The sequence below is a fragment of the Protopterus annectens genome, chromosome 11.part0 (genome assembly GCF_019279795.1).
Source record: "Protopterus annectens isolate FY-2018-M chromosome 11.part0, PAN1.0, whole genome shotgun sequence".
Taxonomy (NCBI): Eukaryota; Metazoa; Chordata; order Ceratodontiformes; family Protopteridae; genus Protopterus; species Protopterus annectens.
The window spans coordinates 928,278,670-928,286,383 of NC_056745.1; the positions used below are offsets into that span (position 1 = coordinate 928,278,670).

Below are 7,714 nucleotides of genomic sequence, written 5' to 3' on the forward strand. Positions count from 1 at the left end.
AGATGTATGTGTCGCTAGGTGTATCTACAATTAATTTATCATTTAAACCAATAAACATGCAAATATTGAACTTAATTAATTAAATTAAGTATTGCAATCCACAGTCTGAGTATACCAACAATGCATACTTCAAATCCTAGAGCCCAAGTCTAACCAATATTGTATGCATAATTAGCAAAACAATTTGTTAATTTTGTAGGAAGTCCAACCAAAAAAATAAATACATGAAAAGCTAAATTAAGTTGCCCTTAGAAAGAGGGAAAATGAAATAGCTTTTAAATAAGTATTAAACAATTTCTTAAAGTACAGATCATGTTAAAATCATACATCCTGTTTATACTACTCTTATATTATAGTATACTTCAAACCAAATCTAGCAATAAAATAAAGAAAGAAATCAGGTCTGCCTATACTATTTCTTACCAGGGCAGCACAGCAGTCCAGTAATTAATAAAAAGTAACTTATAAGAAACCTGGAGCCAAAAACTGTAAATTCTGGTAGTAAATAAATTATACAACAAACTTGATGCTTACAGTAATATGCACAGTTGTTAATAGCCATCAGAATTTGCTAGGAAACCAGGTATTTAAATAAAAAATAGACAATTAAACAACAGTAAGAGATTACATAAATTAGAACATTAAGTACTGATTCAGGAACTATAAAGGTGCACTTTTTAATTAGAAACAATCTGAGGAATGCTAGCCAGAAGGGTATACACTCAGCTGAAATCCCCAGACAGAATCAAACTATGAAATACATTTATGGCATAACACAAAAAAAACAGGCTCAGGTTAATGCTGCGGCTTAAATCGAAATACTATAGTATATTCCCAACTTTGTGTCTTTCAGCTTTTCCCAGTTAGGGGTCGCACAGTGGAACTCCGGTCCGCTAATGATTGGCAGTAGATTTTTACGTGCTGGCTTGCCGGGCCTAAAGCACAACCTTCAATGAAGGAACGTCCATTCATGCATGTCGACACACAGAAGATGATCTAACTGAGAATCGAACGGGCAACGTCTAACTGTGAGGCGACAACGCTACCGCAGCACCACCACTGCAGATAATATAATATATAATATACTATAGTATATTCCCAACTACTCATGTTTAATTGCCTGTGAGTATCATAAACACTATGGTTTGTTATTGTATGTGGAAAAGGCATACACACAGTCATAGTATTCATATACAGTATGTTAATAACACAATGGTTACTATGTATGAAAGCTTTAGTTAAGGCTTTGAGCTGAGATTTCTGCAAAGAGGAGATTTATGTCCAAACCCATTAACTGGCAAGCATAAGCAGAGTTGAAAAAGACATTTATTACAAGGAATTAGAGATGACTTAATCTCAGGTCACAGATAGTGTACTAGATAAGGCAGCAAGATGAGGAAAAGTTTACAACACTGTGCATCAGAAATCAAAGAATACACAAAAAACAAATGTACATTGTAAGCCAAGTGGGCTGCAGTATGAATGAATGCATCTTATTCAAACTTTGAGTATGCAGTTTCAAACATCTTTATAATATCCTGTATAATAATAATACTATATATATGCACAGCTGTGCATCTTGTCTGCCAGTACCTTAGAACAATAAAAAAATGCCAGTTTAAAAAAATACTCCCTCACTAGCATTTTTGATGAGTAAATCAAATGAGGTTTGGTAACAAACTAATTTGTCCAGGGACATTTTTGGTGTTTAAGGGTTATCTAAAGATAAAAGGGATGGATTAGGGTGGGTAGAAAGGGGATGAGGTGGAGTGAAGGTTGTTAAAGCTAGGATGAAAGGGAACGAGTTGGGTAGAGCTTTGGGAAGTGAAGGGTTAACTTAATAAGGGAATGTTTGGAAGATGTGAGGTAGGTCTAGGGTGGGGCTTAGAGGTTTTATGTGAGTGTAGCTGGGAAAGGGGTCATAATTAGCCATGATCTTGCTAAGGCAAGTTCTACCTCTGACATGACCTGTAGGTATTTGGAAAACAGGTAGGCCTTGGGTAACAGTGGGGACATGGTGGTATTGGGTGAGTGTGTGTGTGTGTATATATATATATATATATATATATATATATATATATATATATATATATATATATTAGGTAATTGGGGCTGCTGTTCTCTTGGTTATTGGGGACTGGTGGTTGAGTTTATCATAGTTGAGTTCTTTTAGTCATTTGTTGGGATTGCCTCCTGGTCAGGCCACATGGCGTTGGTTCAGGAGGGGGATCTTGTTTTTGCCTAGGTTAGTAAGTGGCTGAAGGTAGGAAAAGGGGGAGAAACACAGAAGACAATGTATTTTTGGGAGGAGGATGTTAACTGGTTCAGCCATGGGATGGTGTGATAGCATTAAGGGTGGGTTTTAGTCCTGGATGTGTCAGCAGTTCCCCCTTTAAAAAAAAAAAAATATATATATATATATATATATATATATATATATATATAAATGAGGTAACCATGAGCTAGAATGTCAGATTCTTACTGCACTGAACGCTGGGCTGGAATTGCTGTAGGTGCCCTTTATCTAGTTTCGAGCACAAGCTTTACACAGTCCAATGCTGGTGTTCGGGTCAACAGAGATGTTCTTTTGGTCCATGTGTCAGTTAGCTTTGAACCCAGCTAGCTTCAGCCCTAAGGGGTCATGTTTGCAGTCTGGTTGATGCTGCGGTGTTGACATGTTGCTGCAAGTTTAAGGAGCTGTTTGAAGGGAAAAATGGCTCCTGGTAATGGCTGTTGTTCACACATACACAATTAATGGTCATGGAGTCTTTTCTTTCAGGACACTTGATAATTAGACTTAACTGGAGATATGCAGCATTTTTCCAGGGTGTTGCTTCACAGTGACTGGTACAGTGACTAGCAAGTGGTGCTTTTAGGGAAGTATAGGTACTTAATGGTTATAGTGTACCTCTCAAGTGTACCTCCTTACAAAGCAGTTTTCCTCATTTTGGTCTTAAAAAGTTCATGTTTTTCAAAGTCCCACATTGTCAGGGTCTGTCACACATTCAGTGTTTACATCTAAACTGGTCCATGGTAGAAAGAACTGAATCATATTAATTGCTAAATGAACTATTCCATAAGTAAGGATATCTCATTTTACTCATTATATGAGCACACTAGTTGAATTTATTAGTAAGCTATTAGTAAGTGTTCCACATTTCTCCTGATTAGGGCTTTGCCTGGATTAGCATCTGTGCATGCCAGGGTATACCTAGGTTGGATGTTGGAATGCATGTAGTGCACCTGGCTGTACGTAGTTGTAGTCATGTGTTAGGGTTCTAAGGTGCTGTTGATGACAAACTAGTTCTGTAGGGATCTGAATTTGTACAGTTGAGTAGCTGAGTGGGTTAGTCAGTCCAGAATTAGTACGGGAAGCTGGGTGACTCTGGATCATAGCTCACATATTTGTGACTTGCATGTTGAGACAGGGTTCTTCGTGGTTCATTTGCATAGTGGAAAGCAATATTGCAGAGTGAATAAATTTTGAATTCAGATTTTGTTTTGTTTTCTCCTAGAGTCTTATTCTGGTCCTTCTTTTGGCAGATGGCTGGTCTGCAGAATTTGTGGGAGAGATGGGCGGCCATCATTTTGCAGGCAAAGGAACTATTCCATGAATTGCCTAGCAGTGGGGCTCCAGTGGGTGAAGAACCTGGTGAGTCCAGCTTTTGAAGAGAGGATCGGTACCCAGAGAAAAGTGGGCATGACAACAGAGAGATACTGTCACAGTGGATGTTCTGGCTGCTGGAGCGATGCATGACGTGGCTGCAGGTAATGACATGTTGTTGGGAGTTCATGTATGCATGTCAGACTTGGTGATGTTTGGGAATAGTTTGGGGATAGGTGGGGATGAGTTCTTTCTGGAATCTGGCAAAGATGCAGATGCCATGGAAAATCAGCAGAGGCATGATGAAGGAGAGATGTTTCAAGGTGAGGCATTCTCTTGGGAGGATAACGTAGGTTTGTCTATAGGGATTTTGGCATCATCTGCAGGTGGATGGACTACATGAGGTTGGTTCAGATTTTGGGACTTGCCCAGGTGACTGAATAGCTACACAGGCCCTGGGGCAAGAGTGAGAGAGTTTTTCTGACCCCTCACATACCATCCTAAGTTAAAGAAATGATCTAGAAAGGGGAGTATGTCAATATTTTTGAGTTAATTGATGCAAAAGGGGTGCAGTGCTTGTTGGAATCTGAATCTGCTAATAATAAAGATCTTTTGGGAGCTTTAGCAGCTTTGTGGAGGAAGAGAGTAGGTAGGTTGCGACCACGAACATGGGAAAATTGGGTGTTAGGCTTTGTGTATTATATGGCAGTTTGGTTGGAGAAAGATAGTGCCCTGGCCTTACCATTCTTGGCTTATTTTCTAACTGTCCATGAAGCTGAACATCTATGGGTGGGAATTGCACAGTTATGGTATGGTCAGAGGTTTTGGAAGTGGAAAGCAATGGATGAGTCTTTGTGTTAGGAGGTTAGGCAACCCTGCGTATGGCTAGCCACTTTGTTAGATACATTTTGATCTATTCATAGAGGGGGTAAGTCAGCAGGGGAATGAGTGGGGGTTTGTTGGGCTTTTAATGTGGGGCTTTGTTCATGGGTGACATAGAGGTTCTTGCATATGTGTTCAAAGTGTGTGGGGATACACCCAGCCCTGCTGCGTGGCTGGTTTGGAAGACAATGCGGTCAGTCCAAGGTTGCTTTTGACTGAATTGGGTGGTTTACCTTCTTCATTTCAGGGATTTCAAAGTCTGCAAGGTAGGGGGAATTTTCAAGGTCAGAGAAGGGGAGTGTCCTTTAGAAGGTGTGATGGGAAGACCTAGAGATGCATTCTCCCATTAAAGTACAGGTATTGCAACATAGACTCAAACGATTTCCTGATTTGGCAGTTGTGGAAGAATTAATGAATGGGTTTTCTTGGGGATTTTCTACTAAATCAAGGGTTGGAGGGGATGGAGTGGTCTGTAAGAATTTGCATTCAGTATGGGGGAAGGAGGATATTTTGGAAGGTTTGATGTTGAAGGAATAGCAGGCTGGTAGGTTACTGAGTCCTTCTGACAGCCCCCTGCTTAGCAGTTTTAAGGTTTCACTATTAGGTTTTGTTCCTCAGAAGTCAGCCAGTGAATGTTATCTGATTCATTACTTGTCTTATCCCAAGGGGAATTCCATTAATGATTTTATTTCGGTAGATGATGCAAAGATGAGTTATGCATCTTTGGATGCCATGATATGGGTTATTCAGGGGTTTAAAAATCCATGGTTGGTAAAGGTGGTTATTTAATCTGCACTTTGATTATTGCTAGTGCGGGGAGAAGAGTGACCATTGTTGGGCATGGTGGTTGGTTGCAAGTTTTATTTTGACAAAGCTATGCTAATGGGATGCTTGGTAGCTTGTGCCAATTTTGAGAGGCTTAGCACTGCACTCCATTGGATTTGGCAGCAGAAGGTTGACACTCAGAGGGCGATACATTACTAGATGATTTCCTGATAGTAGTTGAGGGGTTTGGGGAAGTGTTGGAAGATATGGGAGAGTGTTTGGGGATCTGTGAGGAACTGGGTGTCCCACTGGCTTGGCTTAAATTGGAAGGCCCCTCTAAGGTACTGGACTTCTTGAGTTTGCTAGTAGATGTGGAACAGGGGTTGTTTTGTCTACCAGTTGAGAAGATAGCAAGTTTGAAGGAAAAGAATGGATGGGTGATGTTCAAAGACAAGGTGAAGATTAAGGATGTCATGGAGCTTTTGGGGCTTCTGAATTTTGCATGTCAGGCAGTTCATCTGGGTTGTACATTTTGTAGATCCATGACCTTCTTGTTAAAAAGGGGGAAAGCAAACATCATTGGGTAAGAATTGGTAAGTTAGCCTGGGCAGATTTGGTGCTTTGGTTGTCCTTCTTGGAGCAATGTAATGGTGTCTCCTTTTGGCAGATGGATTGGGTTGGTCAAGGGGAATTGTAATTATTTACAGATGCAGTGGGGGTATTGGAATGGCAGCATTTTTTGGTGGTGAATGTTTTGCTGCTCATTGGTTGGCAGATTTGAAGGATGAATGGAAGAAGGATGTCACCTTTTTGGAGTTAATGCCAGTTTGGGTGGCTTCTGTGGTCTGGCAGGAGAGGTTGAGGGGAAAGAGCATTATTTTTCATTTGGACAATATTGCAGTGGTGCAAGTTTTGCAGGTGATAGCAGCAAATTCTGAATTGTTATTGATAGTGTTACATAAGTTGGTTTTGCAGAGCTTGTTGGTTATTTTTTCTTTTACAGTTGTGCATGTAGCAGGTGTTAGGAATGGGATTGCTGACAGTTTGTCTCATATTCAGTTTTGCAAGTTTCGCCAGTTAGCACCGAGGACAGCAAGTGAGCCGAGAGCATTGCAAGATGAGGTATGGCAACTTGGGCTAAAGTAACCAGACCTTTGGTGCAGCAGTCTTGGGTAGTGTCTATCAGGAAGGCATATGGTAGAGCATTATATATTTTGATACATTTATTTTATAGCTGCCTGAGGAGGAGAGAGTTTGGTCAGAAGAATTATTATTGCAATACTTGGCCCAGGCTTAGGTACAAGGTAAAGCAGCACAGTCAGTCAAGGTGGATTTGGCCGCGATCAGTATATTTGTGCAAGTGGCATGGTTGTGTGATTTCACTATGTTCTGGACAGTTGGTTTTATGTTAAAGAGATGGAGCAGAGTGGCTGGTGTGAATAAGGATAAGCAATGGCCGTTGACAAGACAGGTTTTGGAAGTTTTATTGCGGGGTCTATCTTTGGTGGTTGGGGATTCAGAGGATTATATCTTGCAGGTGACCTTGTGCTTATGGATGTATTATGGTGCATTTAGGGTGTTACAGTTGTTAGGGCCACTAGTTTGTAGGCGGTCATAGTGTTTTCTGTGGTAATGCACATTTGGTTGCATAGATCTAAAATGGATCAGGTTAGGTAGGTATGCAGATAGTGCTTTGGAAAGATAGGAATGATTGGATGTGTGTGGTGGTTTGGGCTAGGAGCTTACTGCAGACCCATACTGGGAGCCCTCAAGGCTTGTTTTTTGGTTGAGAGGGGGTAAGTGGTAATGAATAATCAATTTGTATGTGTGATGAGGCGGGCTTTTCAATATATGGATTTTCCAGAAGAGAGGTTTCCATTTATTCCTTTTGCATAGGTAGGGCTTTATATTTAGTTTGGGAAGGCAGATCAGCTGAGGTCATTAAGAGGGTGGGTCATTGGTCTTCAAATGTGTTTTTGTCTTATATTACATATTTGGTTAAAGTGCTTGATTTACTATTATTTTTTTTTTTTTTTTTTTTAGGAAAGGAAATTGTCATCCCGGGTCATTCGTATATTCACTGGGCAGTGAAGTGGGATGCAGTTAGGACGGCTGTCAATGGATTGGGTTTGCAGGTTCCAAGATGGCCCTGGACAGTAACCATGCACTCATTGTTACTCCTATTATTAGATAACTCTTCTGACCATACAAACAAACATTGATCCTTATAAACTGCTCAACAATAAAAATAACTGCTTTAAATCTCTTGTTGCTTGGATAATGTTATTGAATAACTATTTCTTGAATTTAACTCTAAAATCAGTCTTACCTTGTACTGGCGACTTCAGCCATGTGTTGCTGACCCTCTATTCCCATAGGTATTACAGCTGGAAGGAAAACGAAAATCACTCTGTCGCAAACATCTAATCAAATGGAGCAAATGGACGCACAAACATCCAAAAC

At 40.3% G+C, this 7,714-nt stretch overlaps 1 long non-coding RNA gene across 1 annotated transcript in view; it reads left to right on the forward strand.

Moving 5' to 3' along the window:
- LOC122814845 overlaps positions 1 to 7,507 on the forward strand; it is a 341,418-nt gene extending 333,911 nt beyond the window's left edge. Inside the window, exons 2-3 of the long non-coding RNA XR_006366911.1 lie at positions 3,516 to 3,768; positions 7,295 to 7,507. This is a non-coding gene — a long non-coding RNA (uncharacterized LOC122814845). The remainder of the gene's footprint in view (positions 1 to 3,515; positions 3,769 to 7,294) is intronic.
- Positions 7,508 to 7,714: the final 207 nt, after the last annotated feature.